The sequence below is a fragment of the Podarcis raffonei genome, chromosome 1 (assembly GCF_027172205.1).
Source record: "Podarcis raffonei isolate rPodRaf1 chromosome 1, rPodRaf1.pri, whole genome shotgun sequence".
Lineage (NCBI taxonomy): Eukaryota > Metazoa > Chordata > Lepidosauria > Squamata > Lacertidae > Podarcis > Podarcis raffonei.
The window spans coordinates 4732095-4758249 of record NC_070602.1 but is presented as its reverse complement, the minus strand read 5'-3'; the positions used below and the strand labels follow the sequence as shown (position 1 = coordinate 4758249).

General features: G+C 48.8%; 1 protein-coding gene across 1 annotated transcript in view; it reads left to right on the top strand.

The window, feature by feature from the left end:
* Window positions 1–1348: 1348 nt before the first annotated feature.
* The window catches only part of GNG2 (G protein subunit gamma 2), a 70973-nt gene continuing 46166 nt past the window's right edge, over window positions 1349–26155 (top strand). The window contains exon 1 of the mRNA XM_053365763.1: window positions 1349–1637. The gene's annotated coding sequence lies outside the window, so the exon portion shown is untranslated. The remainder of the gene's footprint in view (window positions 1638–26155) is intronic.

Below are 26155 nucleotides of genomic sequence, written 5' to 3'. Positions count from 1 at the left end.
CCCTTTCCATGGAGGCGCAGGTTACAGCAACAGCCAAGGCGACATTCTTCCACCTTCGCCGCATCAAGCAGTTGGTCCCTTACCTTTCCTGCCCTGCCCTGGCCATAGTGATCCATGTGACGGTGACCTCCAGGCTTGACTACTGTAATTCGCTCTACGTGGGGCTGCCCTTGAAGCTGTCTCAGAAACTCCAGCGGGTGCAGAATGCAGCAGCGAGGCTCCTCACGGGGTCTCTGCCATGGGAGCATATTCACCCAGTGCTTTTCCAGCTGCACTAGCTCCCGGTGGAGTACAGGGTCAGATTTAAGGTGGTTTTGACCTTTAAAGCCCTTCACGGCCTAGGACCCTTGTACCTACGGGACCGCCTCTCCCGGTATGCCCCACGGAGAGCCTCAAGGTCCATAAATAGCAACACCCTAGAGGTCCTGGGCCCTAAGGAAGTTAGATTAGCTTCAACCAGAGCCAGGGCCTTTTCAACACTGGCCCCGACCTGGTGGAACGCTCTGCCTCATGAGACCAGGGCCCTGCAGGATCTGATTTCTTTCCACAGGGCCTGTAAGACAGAGTTGTTCCTCCTGGCCTTTGGCTTGGAGTCAATTTGATTCCCCCCCCCCTCTTTCTTTTTCCGTTTTCCTTTCTCCTCCCGTGATGAGGCTGCATTTTAATATTTTTATGTTTCAATATTTTAATGTTGTATTTTAATCTTGTTTTTAAGTTGTATTCATTCAACTTGTTTTTATTATTGCTTGTTAGCCGCCCTGGGCCTGGCCTTGGCTGGGGAGGGCGGGGTATCAATAAAAATTATTATTATTATTATTTCTTGTTTTCTAACAGTTGCGCCCAGCAGTTTCTGCATTCAAGCTATATTTAGCCCCACTTCCTCTTTATTTACATAAGACGCTGTCTTGTGCTGAGCCAGGCCATCGGGTCCACCTAGCTCTGTGCTGTCGGCACAGGCTGGCAGCAGCCTTCCCAGTCCTACCCGGCGATGCTGAGGATTGCGCCAGAGGAGCCACTGCCTGGTCTACTCCAGTTTAGCAGATAGCTCAGTCGGTAGAGCAGGAGCCCCTTAATCTCAGGGTCCTTGGTTCAAGTCCTGCGTTGGGCAAAAAGATTGGGGGTGGGGGTTGGACTAGATCACTCTTGGGGGGGGACCCTTCCAACTCTACGATTCCAATCTCAGGGAACATCCCTTTGCAAGGAACCCTGCGAGATGCCTTCTACTGAGCGAGTCAGAGCATGGGGTCTGCCCGGCTCAGTGCTGTCTGCACGGGCTGGCAGCAGCTCTCCAGGATTTCAGGCGCGGGAGAGCACAGCTGAGCAGAGAAAGAGGCTGCAAGGGAGAAACTAAAAGCATCACGTAGCAGTTCGAGGAGGAAGCGGTAGTTGCCGTGTTTCCTGTACAACCGGGAGCTGATTTCACACACACACAAACCACACACACACACCCGGAGCAGACTGGGTGGGGACTCGCATCTGAGGCTCAGCTCAGCTCTCTAGCGATCCAGCTGTTGCTGCTACTCCCGGCTCTGGGACTCAGGAAAGGAGGGGGGCATTTTGCTTCTGACCACATCTGGATCCAGGAGGGGAGGAGAGGGACTCCGCTGTGCGCTCCGGTTTGTGAAATCTTCATCCAGGTAAAGGAGAGGGCGAAAGCCCACTAAACGTGCTCGGGGGGTGGTCTCCATCCCTTTTCTTCCTGGGCTGCAGGTTTTCTTCCTTTTTCTCCAACGCGATGGTCAAGGGGCAGCCTCGTTTCCCATGCATGCATCTGATCGATCGATCGATCGATCTCTCCAATTTTCCACCTTTGGGTTTGTGGCGCCTCCGGGCGCAAACGGGGTTTTCACAAGGGACGCCAACTGGCGTGGGCTGACAAATCCTGCCCGGATTTCTTGCAAGCAAAATATGATCCTCCGTTTGGGGGAAGGAATCTTGCAAACCGGGGGATGTGTCGAGGGAGGGAGTCTAATAACACATCTCTCCCCGCCAGTGCAAGAGGAATTGATGGGAATGTGTGTGGTGGTGGTGTTTTTTCATTCAGCCAGAGAACAAAACACACACACACACTCACACTTTGCGCCTCACGGCTCTTTGCAAAAACCGCATTTAATTTAATTTGGCGTCACTCCGGAGTGGTTGCATCGCCAGCGCTCTGCCTAATTTGCAATGCACGTGAATATATATGTGTGTGTGTGTGTGTGTGTGTGTGTGTGTGTGTGTGTATAAATAAACACCCTCCCCTCCTTTCTGCGAGGAATCTTCCTGGGTGGGCGAGGGACCCCTTCGCACCTGGATCTGTTTGCAATCTCTTTGTTCGGAGCAAGTAGCATTTTCTGGCATGCCTGGACTCCCCTCCCATGTCTCACGCTGGGGATGATGTTGATCCGGAGAGTCTTGTCTGTCTGATTCAGATACTAAAACTCATGGCAAGCATTGGGATCCCACCCAATATGTGTATATATTAAATCCTTCTGCTCGGCTTTGTTTAAAGTTCTTTCCTCCTTCTCCAGCTGGAAAGGCTGTCTTTTTAAAATTCTTTTAAATTGGGGGGAGAGGAAAATCTGCGTATTGGCTCCTTCTCCTGGAAATATTTCTCTTGTGTTAGCAGATTTTTAAAATTTTATTTTTAGGCAGTGGTAGGTGGTATTACTGCTCTGATGGCAAACGGGTGGGCAGCTGTGTTCTGCTGGCAGCGTGCAGGAAGGCAAGACTGCCAAACTGCCGAGAGAAAGACTCTGGTGTTTATTTTATTTTTTTAAGATGGGTGGGTGGATGGACAGATAAGCATTAAAACTGGGTGGGCAGACTGAACGGGCAGCCTGACTCAGGGCAAACCCAGCCCAGCCTACTCTTTTCCCCCTCACCTCCACCCCACCAGCCCATTCATAAAATGACCTGGGATGGGGACTCTACAGGATGTTGACATTGTGGAAGGAGCCCAAGCCTTGCAAAAGGGTGCGTGGCCATTGACAAAGCAGGTCATGCCACAGGGTCCAGCCTCTGGGAACAAAGACTGAATTTAGAAGACTTTGGCCAGCCTGCTAATCCTGGATGAATGTGAGCTGGCCTTTCATTTTTTAAAAATCAATTTTTTAAAAAAAAGAACAAAAACTGGAGATCAGCTTTTCAAGCAGCTCCACCACAATTATATGCACACACACACACACACACCAGCATCCTACAGAACAAGGCAGAACAGTCAAAACTTCACCTTTCTACTCCTTTTTCTTAAAAAGGAGGGTGGGGAGATTAATTCTTAGGTGGGTGTAGAGTAGAAGATGCTTGAACCCAGGTCTCTGAGATGGGGAAACGCTTTGAATTCTGATTTCGTAAGGGGCAGAGGTCTAAGAAGGAAGGAGCGACTGCAGGGAAAAGAGAAGTGAGCTCTAGCAAAATAAGCATCTTTTGTTTTGAACGCTGAGAACTCAGCTTTGCAGAGGTGGGGCAGGGTAGGAAGAGGGGAGGCAGATATTGTGACTCTCGAGATTGGCGGCAGAGATGGGAGTGGAAGGGAAGAAACTCGGGTGGGGGCTCAACCCCCACGTTTATGAGGCAATTAAAAAATGACACTCCCTCCGCCTCGTCTGCCGCCCCCCATTAATTTTGCGCTAATCGACTATTACAACCCATAAAGCGCAATGGTCCTTAGCCTCTCCGCTCACAAGTTCATCCCAAGACAAAGATACCTGTTGTCTCTTAGGAGGAGACTTTTATTAGGGCCTGGGAGCGGGGGGGGGGCAGTCTCTGCTTTATTTAAAAAGAGCCTGGGAACCCTTTTGCTTCTCGGCAAGGATTGCCTGGCCAGGTTCTCAAACTTGCGGGTCCCTTTGATCACCTCTCCTTCAGTCCAGCCACCATCCAAAAGGAACTCATCAGCTGTTCCCTGGGGGGAAAGACCAGTCTGTTATTTCAGGGTGCATGCTCTCTGTGGGGTGGTTTGGCACTGCCAGGTGTCTGCGTGGATCTCAAAATGCCAACATCTGCCTCTTGATTTCTGACTCCGCGACAGGGGGTCCTATACCACACCCATTCGGCCAGTCCTTCCATATTAACCGGATTTTATGGAATCCTCTGATTCAAATCCTCTTTTGTGCCATATGGCCGTGCATGGAACTGAAATGCAATTGGCTTAAAGATGAGGTAGAAAGCCACTTGGTTTCTCTGTATTCCCTCTCCTTTCTGCTTTCCAGAGATGCTTTGCATCACCTTGGTGGGCGTGGCGTGTGCTCCGAAAGCCTCCATAATGGAGACAGTGGTAGAGGGGTTTTTTTGGTTGGGGGGGCGGACAGCTAAGGAAGGCTTGATAAACATTTGTAAAATATACCGTATTTTTTGCTCTATAAGACTCACTTTTTCCCTCCTAAAAAGTAAGGGGGAATGTGTGTGCATCTTATGGAGCGAATGCAGGCCGCGCAGCTATCCCGGAAGCCAGAACAGCAAGAGGGATTGCTGCTTTCACTGCACAGCGATCCCTCTTGCTGTTCTGGCTTCTGAGATTCAGAATATTTTTTTTCTTGTTTTCCTCCTCCAAAAACTAGGTGCATCTTGTGGTCTGTTGCGTCTTATAGAGCGAAAAACACCGTAACTGCTCTGGAGAAAGTAACAACTCTCTCCACACATCTGCTGGTTGCGTCTCATAGTAAAAAAAAGGTAAAGGACCCCTGGACGGTTAAGTCCTGTCAAAGGAGACTATGGCGTTGAGGCGCTCATCTCGCTTTCAGGCTGAGGGAGCCGGCGTTTGTCCGCAGACAGTATACCTGAAGGAGCGTCTCCACCTCCATCGTTCTGTCCGGACACTGAGGTCCAGCTCCGAGGGCCTTTGGGCGGTTCCCTCGCTGCAAGAAGCCAAGTTACAGGGAACCAGGCAGAGGGCCTTCTCGGTAGTGGCGCCCTCCCTGTGGAACACCCTCCCACCAGATGTCAAAGAGAAAAATAACTACCAAACTTTTAGAAGACATCTGAAGGCAGCCCTGTTTAGGGAAGCTTTTAATGTTTAATAGGTTATTGCACGGGTGTCAGACACAAGGCCCGCGGGCCGAATCCGGCCCGCGAGACCTTGTCATGTGGCCCGTGTAGCCTGGTCTATATATATCTGTGAGGGAAGCTTGGGCTGCGGCGCGCGTGCAGGGCGCCTCGGGTCCCTTCTGTGCAGGCGCAGACCTCCCCCTCCTCCAGCTACCTAGCCGAGACTTATTTGACACGGCGAGGGCAGGGTTGGATATGGGAGGCTGCCGCCGCTGCTCTCAACTTCTTTTCGGGCTCGCCGGGGTGAAATAAGTCCCGGCGGGAGCGCAGCGCGCCTGCGAGAGGTGGAACGCGGAGAAGGGCAGAGCCGGCTTCGCGCGCGTTGGAGAGAGGGAGACTGAGAGCGTGCTTGTGTTTCAGGAGCACGCCCTGTGAATACTTGGGGCAGCGTGCTTTTGCTTTTCTTTTCTTTCTTTATTTCTTTAGGCGCGTTTCAGCGCTGCCCAATGAACAGCATCCTCTGCCTCTGGGGATTCGCGATTCAAAAGCAAATTCGATACGTAAATAACGTCAGGCGCGGCTTCCGCAGGGTGCGTGTTGCAAAAATTTATATATGGAAAAAAGGCTGATAAGGAATTGGTTTATATTGGTTTATATATGGGGGAAAAGCTGATAAGGAATTGGTTTATATTGGTTTATATATGGGGAAAAAGCTGATAAGGAATTGGTTTATTTCATGCAATTTTTTCCTCAATGTTACTACAGGGTCCGGCCATCAGTTCCCGCCCTCCTCAAAGGTTTAGGGTAGGTAGCAAAGGGGAAAAAATCCAAACAAATGCTCGATTAAAATTTGGGGAATGAGAAAAATTAAAACCTGCACATCTTGTGTAACTTAAACACCAAGCCAAACATGAAACAATTTTTATATTCATATATGTATTCAAATGAAATCAAGGTGTAGTGTTCCATGAGCCAGAAGCTCTGCATTACTTAATCCAGCTGTTAAAGGTGTCATGGGCTTTGAAGACACTCGAACTCGAACTGGCCCTTTGAGGGTGACCAAACTGCTGATGCGGCCCCCGATGAATTTGAATTTGACACCCCTGGGTTATTGTATTTTAGTGTTCTGTTGGAAGCCGCCCAGAGTGGCTGGGGAAACCCAGTCAGATGGGTGGGGTATAAATAATAAATTATTATTATTATTATTATTATTATTATTATTATTATTATTATTATTATTCCGGGTCATGTGGCCAGCAGGACTAAACCACTTCCGGTGCAACGGGACACCGTGACAGAAACCAGAGTGCATGGGAACGTCATTTACCTTCCCACCACAGTGGTACCTATTTATCTACTTGCACTAGTGTGTTTTGGAACTGCTAGGTTGGCAGGAGCAGGGACAGAGCAATGGGAGTTCACTCCGTCGTGGGGAATCGAACCGCCGACCTTCCGATTGGCAAGCCCAGGAGGCTCAGTGGTTTAGACCACAGCACCACCCATGTCCCTGTTTCTCATAGTAATTCATGTTGCGATGGCCCAATTGATGGGCCCCCAAAGACCCAAAGGAACATGTGCCCACAAGATGGGGTGATGACAAGGATTTGAAAAGCTGTAGCTCTGTGACAAAGCATCCACCTTGCAGGCAGGGGCTCCTGAGTTCAATCCCCGACTTCTCCAGGTTGGGCTGGGAGAAAAAACCAAGGGAAACTGCTGCCAGCCCGTGTAGGCAATGATGGTTAAGATGGGCCAGTGATATAAGGCAGTATCCTGAAATATTCAGCTGTCCCTTATGGGGATCGAACCTGCAACCTTGGTTTTTTTCAGCACCAGGCTCTAACCAACTGGGCCAATTTTATTCTAATCCTAAAAGAGGGTTAGCTATAAATCCATGGAAATGGGAAGATCTACAGAAAAAAACAAATTTCCCGAACTGAGTGGGCCTATGTGGGAATTTTTATAGAGCGCAACAGCCCTGGATTGGTTCACTGAGATCACCTGATTTCCGGGACCAGGAGGATTCTGGGTTGTGGTGGTAGAACCCCAACTTGAGGTCTCCAACTGGTGGCCTTGCGGACATCTGGAGTAGAGGGTCTTGGGTTGACTACAACTCCCATCATCCACATCCAGCTTAGCCAGTGGTCAGGGATGATGGGTGTTGTAGTCCCAACAACATTTGGAGGGCGCCAGGTTGGAGAGCGATGGGAGAGAGCCTTGGCACTTAGCTTCCAGGGCTTCTGGTCTGATCTCCCCCTGGGCAGATGCTGGAACAGATTTTCTAAGTAGCAGCTTGCTAATCTACTGATATGCGTCTTGTGGAAGTCCTATACACAGAACCTGTTTTGCGGGCAGAAGGTCCCGGGGGTCAGTCACTTGCGTCTCCCGTTAAAAGCATCTGCAGCTAAGGGCGGGAAATGTCTGCTCCTTTGCCCGAGGCCCTGGAGACCTGCTGCTCGCAGTCCGAGCGGGCAATAGTGGGCTCGTCTGACCTAATGTAAGGCAGCTTTTTGTGTGAATCACCATGTTAGAAGCTAAAATGGGAACTGGCTCCTGCCTGTAGCTGCTGATTCAACGCTGTTCCTGCGTATCATTTCCATAGCTCTCCTAATTTGCAAAGTACTGTGTGGGCCTTACAGCTTCATGGGGTGGTCCAGCGGTCTGACTCAGTACAAATATTTGGGGGGAAGTGACCCAGCTCAGCAGCAAGAGGTTCGATCCTCCAGGTAGGGAACGAACGACCCCCCTGCCTGAAACCCCGGGGCATCACACCCACAGCGCCACCCGCGTCCCTTCCTACATATTGTTGTTGTTGTTTAGTCGTTTAGTCGTGTCCAACTCTTCGTGACCCCCTGGACCAGAGCACGCCAGGCACTCCTGTCTTCCACTGCCTCCTGCAGTTTGGTCAAACTCATGCTGGTCGCTTCGAGAACACTGTCCCACCATCTCGTCCTCTGTCGTCCCCTTCTCCTTGTGCCCTCCATCTTTCCCAACATCAGGGTCTTTTCCAGGGAGTCTTCTCTTCTCCTGAGGTGGCCAAAGTCTTGGAGCCTCAGCTTCAGGATCTGTCCTTCCAGTGAGCACTCAGGGCTGATTTCCTTCAGAATGGAGAGGTTTGATCTTCTTGCAGTCCATGGGACTCTCCAGAGTCTCCTCCAGCACCATAATTCAAAAACATAGGTTCATTGATTTCCTACTCAGAGCACGGCTGGATGCAACGAAATCACCCCATTAGCAAAAGGATGTTCTGCATAGACCACAGGACTTCCTCTTCCTTCTCTTGCATGTTTGCTTTATCTCTCCCAATTTTGCTCCAAAGGGTTGGAGGAACCCCAGGACACATTTGGGGGGAGGCACAGGGGGAGAGTTTGACCAAACTGCGGGAGGCAGTGGAAGACAGGAGTGCCTGGCGTGCTCTGGTCCAGGGGGTCACGGAGAGCCAGCAGGATCAGGCCAGTGTCCTATCTAGTCCAGCATCCTGTTCTCCTAGTGGCCAACCAGTGGGAAATTGGGAATCAGGATTCGAACACAAGAGCAACTCTCCCCTCCAGTGGTTTTCGGCAACTGGGATTTAGTAGTATTGCTGCCTCCATCTGTGTAAGCAGAACATAGCCATTGACTTCAGTGGGTCTACTCTGAGTAGGACTAGCATTGCATACCACCTGATATCTCTAGAAAATATCACCACCATGACTTATGAACTAATAACCTTCTATGCATGTCCCAAGGCGACTGACGAACTTGCAATCTAAAACCCCGCTAAAAATAGTTTTGAAAACAGGACAAAGCAACAACTAAACTATAGGTTTTAAAGCCGTGCAAAATGAACACCTTAAGTCGGAGACCTTTTCATCCTGGAAAAGCTTGTCAAAGCAAAAAAAAGGTCTTCCATTGTTTCCGGAAAATGCAGAGAGCACCCGGCTGTCGTAGCTCAACAGGGTTAGATGAGCGAGATCAGAACTCAGGGCAGCAATTAGCAGGGAAGGAAATTATCCGCAGGTGCTCAGAAGACACAATGCGGCATGAAAATGCCCAGTTTTCAGATGTCCATGTCAGCGTCCGCCCCAAAAACAGCCTGCAAATTGTGCAACTGCTGTCTTTCCAGTCTTCTTGAACTTTTTTTGGTGCCATGAGCTCAACTCTACACTCTAAAAAGCATTATTTTAGAATAATAATAATAATAATAATAATAATAATAATAATAATAATAATTTATTTATACCCTGCCCTCCCCGGCCAGAACCAGGCTCAGGGCGGCTAACACCAATAAAATTACAATAAAATGTAAAAGAAAAGGGGAAAAAACAGTTAATTAAAATACGGGTTAAAATACAATTTAAAATGCAGCCTCATTTTAGTAGCAGCCCGTAAATCAAGACCATAAGGGGAGGGAAACATAAGGGTCAGACTGAGTCTAAACCAAAGGCCAGGCGGAACAGCTCTGGTCCCGCAGTGCCCTGGTCTCTTGTGACAGAGCGTTCCACCAAGTCGGGGCCAGTACTGAAAAGGCCCTGGCCCTAGTTGAGATAACTAAAGAACTACTAGACTGTAATTGATAAAAATAACAGCCAAGTGGCAACCCATAAAACAATATATAAAAGCCCATGCAAAAAGACTGAACTGAGCAACCAAGTCACATAGCAGAATATAATATCTGGATTTTCAATCTTGTATCTTTCCCCCCACATCTCTGTTCCAAAAGAGTGTGTCACTGAGTGCTGGCACTATTTTCGCCCCCCGAGGCTGGTTATAATGGGATCTTTCTAACAGCACACAGTTTTCTGTATCATCAAGTTCCTCCATGCCAGGGCTGGGGCTGCAGGATCTCTGCTCCATTGTTGCTTGTGAAATCAGCATCATTTAAGGAGGGGGGAAAAAATCTCTTTTCTGTTGGTGCAAGTGGTGGCTTTCTTCAGAGGGACAGGGAGTTGGCAGATGGATGCTATTCAAAGTATGTTTTCTTGGATCTAAGAAAGCAAAAACATAATCAAATTTTGTGGGACTCGATGGGTCATGATCGATGGTCTGATCCAGCGGGCTCTTCTTCAATTTATTGTAGTTATGTGAACCACCCGATAGTGTGTTGCAGATCACTCTTAGAGAATCACCTGTGATTTTTTTTAATCACAAGTACAGGCCCTTCCCAGGTGGGACGCTGGTGGCGCTGTGGGTTAAACCACAGAGCTTAGGACTTGCCAATGAGAAGGTCGGCGGTTCGAATCCCCGCAACGGAGTGAGCTCCCGTTGCTCGGTACCTGCTCCTGCCCACCTAGCAGTTTGAAAGCACGTCAAAGTGCAAGTAGATAAATGGGTACCGCTCCGGCAGGAAGGTAAACGGCATTTCCGTGCGCTGCTCTGGTTCGCCAGAAGCGGCTTAGTCATGCTGGCCACATGACCTGGAAGCTGTATGCCGGCTCCCTCGGCCAATAAAGCGAGATGAGCGCCACAACCCCAGAGTCGGTCACGACTGGACCTAATGGTCAGGGGTCCCTTTAGCTTTACCTTTACAGGCCCTTCCCAGTGTCCCTATTTTTCCAGGGACAGTCCCGGATTTACAGATGCCATCCCAGTTTCTAATTTGATCCCGCTTATCCTTAGGACAGAGGTAGGCAAACTAAGGCCCAGGGACCGGATCCAGCACAATCGCCTTCTCAATCCGGCCCGCGGACAGTCCGGGAACCAGTGTGTTTTTACATGAGTGGAATGTGTCCTTTTATTTAAAATGCATCTCTGGGTTATTTGTGGGGCATAGGAATGCATTCATTTTTTCTTCCAAAATATAGTCCGGCCCCCCACAAGGTCTGAGGGACAGTGGACCGGCCCCCTGCTGAAAAAGTTTGCCTTAGGACATCCCTATTTTCATCGGAGAAATGTTGGAGGGTGTGAAGTTATGTGACTCCTGAGATAAAAAGATACAGCCTTTAGAAGACATCTGAAGGCAGCCCTGAGCAGGGAAGTTTTTTAAATGTTTAATGGTTTATTATGTTTTTATCTATTTTGGAAGCTGCCCAGAGTGGCTGGGACAGCCCAGTCAGATGGGTAGGGTATAAACAACAAATTATTATTATTGTTAAATTATTATTATTATTAACATTCCTATTTTCATCAGAGAAATGTTGCAAGTTATGCAAGTGCAGCTAATTTTAAGGCTTATTCACAACTTCCTTCCTTTTACCTTTGCCTGGAAAGAACGGTGCAAAAGTTAAGTTTGGATAAGTCCTTCGTTTCACCCTTTCAACTTTCTAGGTAAATAACTCTACACTAGAGGAGTAGATCATGGAACTGGCCAGAGGGGAGCCGACCCTGGATTCCATCTTAAGTGATGCCCAGGACCTCGTGTGAGATATAAATGTTACTGGCCTGAGCAGGAACAGTGACTATAATCCTACCAGATTCAATATATAGAAGCATAGAATTGTAGAAGTGGAAGGGACCACAAGGGTCATCTAGTCCAGCCAGTGTGGAACTCGAACCCACAACCCTGAGATTAAGAGTCTCGTGCTCTGTAACTGCAAATAGAAAGTTTCCAAGAAAGAGCAGCAGAGTAACATTTGACGTCAGGAAGAGAAACTTCCCAGAAATGGAGGGAGTGGGAAAGAGGAAGTTGAAAAGAAAAGACGAAAGTAGCTAAATCTCTCCAGAGGGCTGGAGGGCTATTCAGTTATAATTGAATTAATTATTTCCATCTGTCTACACAATGGAAGATGCAGGGCGGATTCATGTATCTGAGCAAACTTTCGCAGGAAGCAAGTCTGAGCAACTGTGGTCACGATATCAGGCAAAGTTCTGGGCCTTATTGACAAATGAAAAACAAACTATCAGGTTCGCTTGGTATCAATCCGAGAGGTCATAAAGAACTCAGAAGCGAAATTGCTTCCAAAAAAGTGAGTATTCCCTAATTTCAGCTTCCATGTCTGAGGAATGGAAAACATATAACAGCAGTTACCGTATTTTTTGCTCTATAAGACTCACTTTTTCCCTCCTAAAAAGTAAGGGGAAATGTGTGTGCGTCTTATGGAGCGAATGCAGGCTGTGCAGTTATCCCAGAAGCCAGAACAGCAAGAGGGATTGCTGCTTTCGCTGTGCAGCGGATTGATCCCTCTTGCTGTTCTGGCTTCTGGGATTCGGAATATTTTTTTTCTTGTTTTCCTTCTCCAAAAACTAGGTGCGTCTTGTGGTCTGGTGCATCTTATAGAGCGAAAAATGCGGTATTTAAAAGGGATTCAGGAGCTCACAGGTTGGTGAGCTTAATGTCTGTTGCCGGAAAACCCGTGAAAAGCACAATTAAAGATAGATTCCCATGTATATAGAAGAAGAAGACTTGCTGCAGCAGAACCAGCATTGCTTCTGTAAGGTTAAGACCTGTTGCATTGGGAAAGGGATTAGAAATGAAACGCCGTTATACAAATCTGTGGTGCAGCAGCCTTTGGAATAACTCACCTCAAAAAGGGTATTGTAGAGTTGGAAAAGGTTCAGAAAATGACAGCTCAAATGTTCAAAGGGATGGCGAGGCTGTCCTATGAGGGAAGCTTGCAGCATTTGGGGTTTTTTATTTTGGAGAACAGGCAAGTACAGTGGTGCCCCGCAAGATGAATGCCTCGCTAAACGAAAAACCCGCAAGACGAAAGGGTTTTCCGATTTTTAGCGGCTTCGCAAGACGAATTTCCCAATGGGCTTGCTTCGCAAGACGAAAGCCCATAGGGAAATCTCCGGGGACAGCGGGGAAGCGCAGCGTGCCTTCTCCTCTGTTCCCGGACCTGTCCTGAAGGCTTGCGGTGGGAGGTCCTTCTCCTCTGTTCCCAGGGCTTGCGGTGGGAGGAGGGTTTTTCCTCCCCACCGCCAACATTCAGAACAGCATTCTGAATGTTGGCGGTGGGGAGGAAAGCCCTCCTCCCACCGCAAGCCTTCAGGACAGGTCCGGGAACAGAGGAGAAGGCGCGCAGCAGAGCGCCCCTTGTGCGGGGCAGCAGGCTGCTATCCGCAGCTTGGAGAGCCCTGCGGGGAAGTCCTGCAGGGCTCCCCAAGCTGTGAATGTCTGCCCCGCGCGAGGGGCGCTCTGAAGCAGTGTGCCCCTCGTGCCGGGCAGCAGGCTGCTATCCGCAGCCTAAGCAGCCCTGCGGGAACTCTTCTGAAGGCTGGCGGCGGGAGAAGGGCTTTTCTTCCCACCGCCAGCCTTCAGAAGGCTGTTCTGAAGGCTGGCGGTGGGGAGAAAAGTCCTTCTCCCCCCGCCAGCCTTCAGAAGAGGTCCGGGGACAGACTGTCCCCGGACCTGGTCTGAAGGCGGTCTCCATAGGAACGCATTAATTGATTTTCAATGCATTCCTATGGGAAACTGTGCTTCGCAAGACGAAAAACTCGCAAGAAGAAAAAACTTGCGGAATGAATTAATTTCGTCTTGCGAGGCACCACTGTAGAAATTTATGAAATTATGCATGGCACAGAGAAAGTGGATGGAGGAAAGGTTTTCCCTCCCTTTCTCAAAACACTAGGGCTGAATCTAGACATATATAAAAAAAAAACGCTCTGAAAAAAAGTTTTGAAAAATATATTGAATTTGCCATTAGCTCACTGTCGCCATCTAGTGTCACGTTTGTGTAATGCACTTAAAACGTTATATTTGCAGCTGTAGAGTCCTAGGACTGGACTTGTAGACATTGAGTGAAGCTGAATGTTGGAAGATGCAGGACAGACAAAAGGAAGTACAGGCAGCCCCCGTTTTGTGCAAGGGTTACGTCCTGGGTCATTGTACGTGTCGGTGGAGAGCACAGAAGTCTGCCCACCCCGCCATGCCCCCTTCCGAGTCCGAAAAAGGCCCGCGCATGCACAGCTATTATTTGAATGCATGCGAAACTGGTGTTGCCTGTACATCTTCACGCATAGCAAGGAGTTAAATTATATAAGGAGACAAAGTCATAAGGCCACATTGTTCTACCTCAATAGAAAACCCTCTGCAGAGGTGTTAGGCCTTTGAAAACCTTTTCTGGAAGGAACCACAAGCCATCTGAGAACAGGATGCTGGATCTGAGGGGCCTTGGGTCTAATCCAGCCCGACTCTTCTTTTGTTGCTGTGCAGGACGACGTCCTTCTGCACCAGGTCGCATGCACACATTCCATTCCTGTTGGGACAGGGCTTCTCCTCCTCCTCCTCCTCCTTCTTTGGCAACCACCTGTAGCTGAGTAAGATTGTCTTCCATATACAGTGGTACCTCGGGTTACACACGCTTCAGGTTACACACTCCGCTAACCCAGAAATAGTGCTTCAGGTTAAGAACTTTGCTACAGGATGCGAACAGAAATCGTGCTCCGGCGGCGCAGCGGCAGCAGGAGGCCCCATTAGCTAAAGTGGTGCTTCAGGTTAAGAACAGTTTCAGGTTAAGAACGGACCTCCGGAACGAATTAAGTACTTAACCCGAGGTACCACTGTACATGGTTTTAACAGTGAGTCCGTAAGTGACTGTGGAGGCCAATTCTGGATCCCCACGTCCTTCCACAGTGAGGACATTGGTTTCCGGGCAAGAGCTGATCACGGTGTGGATTTGCCAAGCGTGCCTTCCTCTTAGCATGTTTCTCCCTTGCGTCCTGAGTTCGAGCGTCTTCAAAGCCCGTGACACCTTTGCTGAAGGCTGTTCTCCAACTGGAGCGCTCGCAGGCCAGTGTTTCCCAGTTGTCGGCATTTATACTACATTTTTTAAGATTTGCCTTGAGATGGCAGGCATTGCAGGGAGCAGGCGCTTTTGACCATTCCCTGCATGCAGAAAAATAGCTCATCAGGGACCGGCTAATCTACCAGGTGATGCTGAAGTTCTAAATCAGCATGTGATTTCCAGGAATAAAGAACTGGGCAAAGGGGTTTGAACAGGAGTAGCCAACCTGGCACCCTCCAGAAGCTGTCAGACTACAACTCCCGTCAGCCACAGCCAGCAGGACCAATGGTCAGGGCAGGGGGTTGTACTAGATGACCTCCAGGGGTCCCTTGCAATTCTGCAATTCTATGATTCTCTTATTCTCTCCATCTGAAACCAGATTTTTCCACTTAACAGGAAACAAGGGAGAAGGGGGGTGGGGAATGTGGCAAAAGGTCTTCATGGGTAGCATCCGTTATTTTATTTTTTTAGTCATTGCAGACTCAACAAAAGCGTTGCACCTTCCCTCAGGAGGATTCCCTCCGGCAACGCAGCCTCTCCATGAGAAATCTCCGAGGCCTCCAGCAATTGTTGATAATTGTGTTGCGTCTGCATTGCTAGACGCAGAAGGCAGGCTGGTCTCCCAAGAGCCCAGGTGGAGACTTCCATGAGACTTTGCCCTGGCGGCCTCTCCCTGTCAGGAGAAGCTGAGCTCTCCGGATTAATAATTTTCTGCACGCTTGCTCTAATTTGATTTCCGTGTTTCCCCAGTGTCCGAGAGCGCTTGCAATATATCCACCGCTGTGTGAGTTTCAGAATCGTACTGCGTGCCTCACAGAAAGTTGGGCGTAATATGGAACTTGCCGAAATGTCCAGCTTTAGTTTTAACCGAATATGCCGGTTTCTAGTCCCTAAGATACTCGTTGACAGTGGTACCTTGGTTCTCAAACTTAATCCGTTCCGGAAGTCCGTTCCAAAACCAAAGCGTTCCAAAACCAAGGTGCGCTTTCCCATAGAAAGTAATGCAAAATGGATTGATCCGTTCCAGACTTTTAAAAACAACCCCTAAAACAGCAATTTAACGTGAATTTTACTATCTAACAAGACCATTGATCCATAAAGTGAAAGTAATAATCAATGTACTGTATAATAAAATGAATAAGGCAGTATTGTAGATGATAAAAATTAAAATGACTTTTTTTTCTTACCCGCACTGATAATAGTCATTGTTCGGATGGGGGGCTTTTAGCCATTTGCGCAGTCACACAATCAAGCAGTAGCTAAAGTGGACTCCACACAGTCACAAAAACAAATTAACCGAAAAAGCCGCAAAAAGGCAAAATAAATAGCAAAAACAATAACACCAAACTTAAACCATTCCGGATGTCAGTTTGACTTCTGAAATGTTCGAAAACCAAGGCGCAGCTTCTGATTGGTGCAGGTGCCCCAGAAACAATAGCCGACAGCCGCATTGGGCGTTCAGCTTCCGAAAAACGTTCGAAAACCGGAACACTCACTTCCGGGTTTTCGGCGTTTGGGAACCAAGGCGTTTGAGTGCCAAGGCATTTGAGAACCAAGGTGTACCACTGTATCTTCAAGAGAACAAAATTCTAAGGCGTTTGGACCACATCAGGAAGGCTGAGAGGAGGGTTTTGTTGCCCGAGCAGCCCAGGACCTCCTCACACGCTGCCAAAACAACTCTAGGGCCAGCAGTTACAAGTTCCAGGTCTCTGCAGCCACAGCAATTTGTCTTCACCTCCAGAGGTGAACTCCATTGTCTTTAGAGACATAATAATAATAATAATAATAATAATAATAATAATAATAATAATTTATTATTTATACCCCGCCCATCTGGCTGAGTTTCCCCAGCCACTCTGGGCGGCTCCCAATCAGTGTTAAAAACAGTACAGCGTTACATATTAAAAACTTCCCTGAACAGGGCTGCCTTAAGATGTCTTCTGAATGACAGGTAATTATTTATCTCTTTGACATCTGATGGGAGGGCGTTCCACAGGGCGGGCGCCACTACCGAGAAGGCCCTCTGTCTGGTTCCCTGTAGCCTCACTTCTCGCAATGAGGGAACCGTCAGAAGGCCCTCGGCGCTGGATCTCAGTGTCCGGGCTGAACGATGGGGGTGGAGACGCTCCTTCAGGTATACAGGACCGAGGCCGTTTAGGGCTTTAAAGGTCAGCACCAACACTTTGAATCGTGCTTGGAAACGTACTGGGAGCCAATGCAGATCTCTCAGAACCGGTGTTATGTGGTCCCGGCGGCCACTCCCAGTCACCAGTCTAGCTGCCGCATTCTGGATTAATTGCAGTTTCCGGGTCACCTTCAAAGGTAGCCCCATGTAGAGCGCGTTGCAGTAGTCAGACGGAGTGGAGTAGCTGGGGAAACCCAGCCAGATGGGTGGGGTATAAATAATAAATTATTTTATTATTATTATCCCGGAATGCCCCTCTTTCCCCTGCCAAGCCGGAGCTTGTCCCGATCGGCAGCAGCGGTGAGGGAGTATCCATGGCCTCTCCATGGCTGCTGCTGCCGGCCTCTTCCCTTGGGCAGATCATAGCGGCTGCTGGAGAGCGGGCAGCAAGGAGAAGAGGGTGCTGAGGCCCAGCCTCACATGACGCGCCAGCCCTAAGGTGCAGGCAGAGGGCAGGGCTGCCCCAGGTGGGAAGAAAGGGGGAGCAGCGCACAGGGAGTCTTGGTTTTTTTGAAAAATAAAAACTTTGTGTGTCTGCATCTAATCATGCCCCTTTCTAAGATATAGTGGACGCTTGGGTTGTGAACATGATCCGTGCGGGAGGCACGTTCGCAACCTGCAGCGTTCACAACCCGCGTCTGCGCACGCGCGGATTGCGCTTCTGCGCTTCTGCACATGCGCAAAGCACGATTTAGCGCTTCTGCGCATGCGTGACTGCCGAAACCCCGAAAAACGCAACCTGAAGCAGACACAACATGAGGTTTGACTGTACATATATTGGTGGTTGTTTTTCTTTCTGTAAATCTACCAAGGAACAAAATTAAATAAAATAACAATTGAGGGTTCTTTTCAGGACGGTGGAGGGCTTGTGTGTTGTGCCCCGCTAGTATTGTGGCATTCACCCTTCTTCTGATAGGAAGTACTGGGAGGGGCACAAAAAATGGGGGGTCTAAGAGGGTCAGTTTGGGGGGGAGGAATGTGAAATGTCCCTTTTTTCATCTGAGGAATGTTGGAGGGTATTCGACTCCTTTGTTCTTTGGGTCACAGCAGGCAGGCAGGCAGGCAGGGCTCTTGGTTTGCGAAACTCTCAGGCTTGCAGAATTGTCTTGATGAACGGCACTCGGGTCCTGCCCTATATCCTCCTGCTAACTTGTGGGTGAGTCAGTTAATTCATGTTGCAGTCGGTATTATTTCCTGTGCTTGTTTATGAGAATGCACACGCCCAGAAATTGGGGAGGGAGAAAAAAAGCGCAGCTTAACGTGATCACAGCTGTTTATAATGGGAGATGATGTCTCGCTTCTAAACTATTTGCAAAGCCTTCTATTAATTGGATTACAGAGCTCAGATCGGCAGATTTATCCCGGGATGGCGCCGCATCTGCCCTACCAGCCATGCAACACACTCATAACAGAGATGTTTAAACAGAAGTCTTCTGAGATTACCAGCCTTATTTTTCAGCGTTCGCCAGGAATCGGTTTGGTGTCTTTGGGTTTCTATTTTTAAGCAATTCAGCCTTTTATTTGAAATAAAAATTTGAAAGATGGCAGTGGGAGCCATCACTCCTTCAAGAAACAATAAAATAAAATAAAATAAAAAATGAGTCATTTAAAAAAACACCCCACAAGACGTCCACCCACTCGCCTCGTGCTGTTGCTATGGCAATGTGGCTCTGCCGTGCAAGATGGTCTATGAACTTTTCCCCAAACATCACCCGGGGCTGATTGACACAACTGCAATATGGGCTTTCTCCCCCCCCCCCCCGCCGCCGCCGCCTTTGCAATTCCATGTGCAGGCTTAACGTCTGCCAGGAACGCAGCGTTTGTGGCTAGCTGGTTGCACCCGAACAGAACTTCGCGCTTGGCAACTAACTCCCGGCTGCCACCGAAAAGGATAATTAGCGTTGCTATTCAGCTTTTTGGCCCCCAAGGGCCCCTGAAAACAGCAAGCAGCATATTTAAATCAGCATCGTCAATCAATCAAGAGACAGAAAATACGGGATGGCAAAGACCTGGGAAGGCTGCACAGAGCTGTGTTGTTGGCAACTTATATCAGCCTTTCCTGGGGCAGGCAGGTGTGGGGGACTCCCTGGTCCTGAATGGGGTAACTGTGCCCCTGAAGGACCAGGTGCGCAGCCTGGGGGTCATTTTGGACTCACAGCTGTCCATGGAGGTGCAGGTCAATTCTGTGTCCAGGGCGGCTGTCTACCAGCTCCATCTGGTGCGCAGGCTGAGACCCTACCTGCCCACAGACTGTCTCGCCAGAGTGGTGCATGCTCTGGTTATCTCCCGCTTGGACTAATGCAATGCGCTCTATGTGGGGCTACCTTTGAAGGTGACCTGGAAACTGCAACTAATCCAGAATGCGGCAGCTAGACTGGTGACTGGGGGTGGCCACCGAGACCATGCATGATTTTATAAACTCCTACCATGCAACTCTAAGGGACCTGGGTGGCGCTGTGGGTTAAACCACAGAGCCTAGGACTTGCTGATCAGAAGGTCGGCGGTTTGAATCCCCGCAACGGGTTGAGCTTCCATTGCTTTGTCCCAGCTCCTGCCAACCTAGCAGTTTGAAAGCACATCAAAGTGCAAGTAGGTAAATAGGTACCACTCCAGCGGGAAGGTAAATGGTGTTTCCTTGTTCTGCTCTGGTTCACCAGAAGCGGCTTGGTCATGCTGGCCACATGACCCGGAAGCTGTACGCCGGCTCCCTTGGTCTATAAAGCGAGATGAGCGCCGCAACCCCAGAGTCGGCCACGACTGGACCTAATGGTCAGGGGTCCCTTTACCTTTACCTTACCACGCAACCCTATCACTCGCCTTTTTCTCGAAGCCAGAGTCCCAGGCTTCAAGCAACCTTTCCTGGCAGAGGCAGCTAAATCTGCTCTTGGGTGTTAGCTTGTGGCAGTGCAAGGAAACAGCTGCCGTCTCTGCAACGGCTGCTTCCACGTCACTGTGCGGTTGGGCTGCTGCTTCCTCCTCTGGCGACTTCCTCCCTCCATTCATCAGAGCAGCTAGACAGGAACCAAATACCTGCTCTTGGCAGTATCTCACGGTGGGGGTGGAAGTCCACCAGAGTTGGTCCTCTGGGATCTCACTGAATGGCCTGGTACCTTAAGTGATGATGATGATGAAGAATACCCTGCCGATCTGGCTGGGTTTCCCAAGCCACTCTGGGCAGTTTCCAGCAAAATAAATACTGTATTCTTCCGTGTATAACACGCCCCCATGTATAAGACGCCCCCTATTTTTGGGGACTCCAAATTAGGAGAATGGGGGGTGGCCCCCAGAGTTGTTGAACTTTTTAAGGGGGGATTGCTCCTACCCAATTAGCACAACGACAGCAAATCAACACCAGCCCTCGCCGCAGCAACCAATAACATGCCGGCAATCTTAGGCTCGCGGCAGCAACCAATCCCACGTCTTATACATGGAAAAGTACGGTACATTTCTAAAAAATCAAGCACAGGGCTGCCTTCAGATGTCTTCTAAAAGTTGTGTGGTTCTTGTATCTCCTTGGCATCTGAAGGCCCTCTGCCTGGTTCCCTGTAACTTCGCTTCTCACTGTGAGGGAACCACCAGAAGACCCTCGGAGGTGGACCACCCCATTGTCCGGGCTGAATGGTGGGGGTGGACCTTACACCACCAGGTTCAAATATTTCCACTTAGGGAAGACTTTGGCCTTTAAGGGCTGGGGGGGGAGTTTTATCATATCTTTTTGCTACTGTCTTGTTTTTGAATATTTTGGTCCTGTGCGGCTTTGATTTTCAATACTGCTGCTTTTGATTTTGGTTTCATAGCTCTTGTTTGGGAACCACCATGAACTTTTGTAAGGAAAGTATAAATATTTTGAACACAAAAATCCCCAAGTCATCAGGATAAGGATGATTTGGCTGATATTCTTGCATTGCCCTTGGGGTCTCTTCCAGCTCCACAATTCTATGATTCTAGGTTCCCCCTCCCCTTCCCCGATGCACCCGCTTCCTTTCCCAGAAAGGATGGTGTGCTTTGCTTTGGAAATAAGCAAAAATAGCCATAGAAAGCTTTCTTGGTCCATATAGCTCAGTATTGTCTACCCTGACGGTAGCAGCTTTCTAGGACAGTGGTAAAGGTAAAAGGTAAAGGGACCCCTGACCATTAGGTCCAGTCGCGGACAACTCTGGGGTTGTGGCGCTCATCTCGCATTACTGGCCAAGGGAGCCAGCGTTTGTCCGCAGACAGCTTTCCGATTCATGTGGACAGCAGGACTAAACTGCTTCTGGTGAAACCAGAGCAGCACACAGACACGGAAACGCCGTTTACCTTCCCGCCAGAGCGGTACCTATTTATCTACTCGCACTGGCGTGCTTTCGAACTGCTAGGTGGGCAGGAGCAGGGACCGAGCAACGGGAGCTCACCCCGTCACAGGGATTCAAACCTCCAAGCTTCTGATTGGCAAGCCCTAGGCCTAGGCTCTGTGGTTTAGACCAGAGCACCACCCGCGTCCCAGGCCAGTGGTAGCCAGCGCTCTTTTTTTCTAAAAAAATGTTTAGGGGTACTCTCATTTTCCTACTCATATTGACATTAAGCCCCTCAATGAGGCCCAAAACACTGGTGGTAGCCACCATGATGTAAATTATGTAGGGGTTTTTTCATATTGTAAGCCACTTTGGGCATGGCTTTAACTAGGCTTTCCATATTTCAGAAAATGAAAACCCAGACACAAAACTTGTTGAATTGTTGAGGTTTTTTTTTCTTTTTTGGCAAAGTTGTTGTCTGTGTCTGGGAAATTTCAGGTGTACGGCAACTCTACTTTCGCTATGCAACGGTTGTGGGTTTGAGGTCCCCCCTGCATTGCATTGGGTTGGACTAGATTACTCTGGTGGTCCCTTCCATCTCTTTGATTCTCTGATACTCCTGTGAATTTTGGATAATGTGCACATCTTTGCAAGCAATTTTCTCCTAACCTAATGCATTTTCACATTGTTTTCACTCCTTCTGCACACATCATTCGGTTGGCGAACTGAAGCACAAAATTCGGAGGTGTGTCCATACCATCAGGGCAGTGTGTTTTTTGGTTTGCCTCTCATTTGGGGAAATGCAAACTAGGGATGTGAGCACACAGAAATGTGAACAGAACCAAATTTCTCCCTCAAATGCCACAATTCGTACTTTTACCGCCCACCCCCGAATATTCATCTTCCCTGGGTGGCCCCACTGGGCTCTAGCATTTTGAGAGAGGGAGAAAGGACCTTTTCTGCATCCATTTCCCTTGATAATTTTGGTTGTCCTTTTCGGCAGTAGACTTTAGGAGATGTGAAGGCCGGAAATGTGTGGGTTGCTTGCTTTGTTTTGGTAAATCGTCGCCGTCGTTTGACACCTTCTTCGGATGTACATATTTCCTGCAATATACTGTCGATTATATCCGAGAGAAGGTCTTTGAACCCTGTCGTGAAGCCTGTCCACCCCACAGCCGCCCGATAGATACACACAGACATGCCAGTTCCTTTAAAAAAACCCCAACAATATAATTATACCATGTTTCATTTCATCTTTTCTTCTGGTTGACTTCCATTCCTCCTCAAAGCGGTTTCATTTACATCCTTTTATAAACTGTTTCCCTCTCTCTTTTTTGGTTCCAATTCTCCCCTTATCGCTTTCATTCAAATTTCAATTTTTACACATACATGCCAGTTCTGTTGGGTGGGCCCCACATTCAAGTGGGGAGGGACCCAACACATCAGCCACACAAAAAACAAAAAAAGGAAGGCGATGTGGAGCACGGGTTATAATCAGAGAGTCATTTCCAGCGTTTGCAAAAACGAACTTACAGATAAGCCCTTAATCTTCTCAAGCGCTACAGCTAACTCTCCGCCACAGGCTGCCCCCATTTTTAACCTTCCTCGCTACAGTTAGATTCATTGTGGGAAATCTCGCTGTGCCTGCATACTTGCATTCCTGCAGGTGGATTCTGTGCCCGGACTTGGTACTGGCGACACTTACCGCTAAGATCAGTGTGACCGACAAAATGGGGCAGAGTGGGGCGGCTCTCCTCAGGCAGACAATTTGGGGGTACCTTTCAGACCTTTGGGTGGCACCAGGGGGCAGGAGCAGCAAGTGCTGCCCCTCGAAAGGAGCTCGTCCCCCTGCCCACTCGCCCTGCATTTATGGGTTACACTACATAACAGATACGTTGGCTCCCAGTACATTTCTGAGCACAATTCAGAGTGTTGGTGCTAACCTTGAAAGCCCAAAACAGCCTTGGCCCAGTATACCTGAAGGAGCTTCTCCACCCCCATCGCTAAGCCCGGACACTGAGGTCCAGCGCCGAGGGCCTTCTGGTGGTTCCCTCCCTGCGAGAAGCCAAGTTACAGGGAACCAGGCACAGGGCCTTCTTGGTGGTGGTGCCCACCCTGCAGAACGCCCTCCCATCAAATGTCAAGGAAATAAACAACTACCTGACTTTTAGAAGACATCTGAAGGCAATCCTGTACGGGGAAACTTTTAATGTTTGAAGTTATATCGTGGTTTTAATATTCTGTTGGGTGCTGCCCAGAATGGCTGGGGAAACCAAGGCCGTTTAGGGCTTTAAAGGTCAGCACCAACACTTTGAATTGTGCTCGGAAACGTACTGGGAGCCAATGAAGATCATTCAGCACCAGTGTTATGTGGTCTCAGCGGCTGCTTCCAGTCACCAGTCGAGCTGCCGCATTCTGGATTAGTTGTAGTTTCCGGGTCACCTTCAAAGGTAGCCCCATGCAGAGCGCATTGCAGTAGTCCAAGATGTGATCCATTGTGGCTTACGGTTCTCTGATGCCACAAATGACCCAAGCCGCCTTCTGCTCCAACCCAAGTCCGCTTGGATTCCCAGGTGGTTCCGTCCCAAGGTGTGAATGATGCTATAATCCTGAGAAACAGGGCTGTGAGCAGCGATGGGACTTTTGCTGCTGGCAGCGAGAGCTGCTCTTTTTGAAAGCTTCCTGTTGCTCAGGCAACGCACAGCACTATTCTGTGGGTGTCTAGCAGGTGAAGGGGGTGGGGAACCCACCCGGCTGTGAGACTGTGAAATGTTGCGGCGTTTTGCAGCAGGTGTGGCACATTTGTGAGTGCGTAGTCTTCGTAGCAAGGTGTCACAAGCCGGAATCCAAAGCAGAACTGCCTGGATTCAGCGGTAGGTGCACAACCCAGATCTCACACCAGCGATAACTCACAGTTAGAGAAAGGAAAAGAGAGACATAGGTTCTTTGTTCTGCTTTTTTTAGAGCTGGGGTCACGGTGGTTTAGCCCCAGAATCTATTTTCACAAGTTCCACAGGGGATCCAGTGAAGAAATATCAAAGAAGGTTTTTTTGTCCCTAGAAAAACTAGAAACTAGAAAACCCAATGTAGGTTTGGTGGTGGTGGTTGTTTTTAATATAATGTTGGCAGATAGATTTTTTAAAGAAACAAAAAACCCTCATCCTCTGAACATGTGCAGAGTGCCTGTCCCTCTTTGGAAATTTGAGAGGAATGGACTCCCAGGGATCCTTGAAGTTGCATTTCTGAGTGTAACCTGATCTGAGGGTGATGTTGCCCTACCTGGAAGTCCTATTTATGTCATCTTGGCCTCGATAAGAAGCCTCTTAGTGACTGTGGCCACCATCGCCCATCAATTTGATCACCCTCTCCCTACCAAGAAGCAGTGACTTGTTCTTTTTTCTGCTCTAAGAAGAAACAATACCTTGTTGATAGGGAGAGGGAGCAGGTTGGCAGTGGCAATGCAGAATGACTAGCTGCCACAGGCACTCGGAGGCTTCGCACCGTGTGAAGTCTTGTTTGTGGGCTCTTAGGTGAATCGAAACACAGCCCAGAGTGAAATATATATCAGACACAATCTTTCCTGGGCAAAATACAAGACCCATCAAAACCAACAGAGTGGTTTCAATGGGATTTTGATTAGGAACGGTTTCAGCACAGCTGAAACAAAGGCATGGCAAGCACGCAAACTGAATTACCGGAGTTTTGGATTATTCCAAGTTAACATTAAGGCTTTATTGAGTTGCACACCAAATGGCTCTAATTGTTACTGCAGCCCATTCGTACGCAACTCTCGATCAGGAAATGCATGAATTGCAAAACGGGAAACTTGATTTGCATCAGTTATTCAATTTGCTCCCTCTCTCTTTTTCTACTTGGTTATTTAAATCACGCCGGCAGCCCGTGCCAAATTCAGGTGCGCCAAGTTTTCTTACTTTTGCATAATTCGGGTTCTGCACAGGAGAGGAACTCAGAGTTCTACTGGACTTTGGGGATCTCGCCAGCTTTTCATTGCATGCCCTACTTATTTTATGTCTGCGGTCATCAGTGCTAGAACGGGCTTGCAAATAGCAATTCGCCTGGCTGGGGTGATGTGGGGAGGCCAATGGAAAAATAATCACTATATTGTAAATAGTCCCATTGGCTGCTCTTACCTGGTGTAGCCAGCCAGTCAAAGCCATTTCACAGGTGTGGCTGCTGTCTCCTCCCTTGTCGCTTGAAACCACTGGTTCAGATCCTGCCATCTGGAGCAGCAGAAAACAAGCTTGCTCCATCTTCCTTCAGGTATCTGAACCATGGAATCGTATCTGCTGGTTATTTGCAACACTAAGTTCAAAACCTTGCCAACAAAGGTCCGTATAGTTAAAGCTATGGTTTTCCCAGTAGTGATGTATGGAAGTGAGAGCTGGACCATAAAGAAGGCTTATTGCCGAAGAATGGATGCTTTTGAATTCTGGTGCTGGAGGAGACTCTTGAGAGTCCCATGGACTGCAAGAAGATCGAACCTCTCCATTCTGAAGAAAATCAGCCCTGAGTGCTCACTGGAAGGACAGATCCTGAAGCTGAGGCTCCAATACTTTGGCCACCTCATGAGAAGAGTAGACTCCCTGAAAAGACCCTGATGTTGGGAAAGATGGAGGGCACAAGGAGAAGGGGACGACGGAGGACGAGATGGTTGGACAGTGTTCTTGAAGCTACCAGCATGAGTTTGACCAAACTGCGGGAGGCAGCAGAAGACAGGAGTGCCTGGCATGCTCTGGTCCAGGGGGTCACGAAGAGTCAGACACGACTAAACAACAACAACAACAACAAGTTCAAAACCGAAGGGATTTTTCAGATGGAAAGCAAGGGACCACATTCCTTGATGGAAAGTTAAGAAACTCTGGCTTTGTTGGCGCAGATCCCACCCAAGGTTCCTCGCAAATGCTTTAATTATCCTCCACCATGTTAATCACAAACACACACACACAGGCTTCTCTTGTTCGGAAGCGGAGCTCCTGCATCGAGGCAACAGGAGGTTCCGTTTCTGGCTGGCAGAGTGGAAACGGCGCTGGGAAAGCGTTGATCTCGTGGGTCTTGTCTGCGCTGCT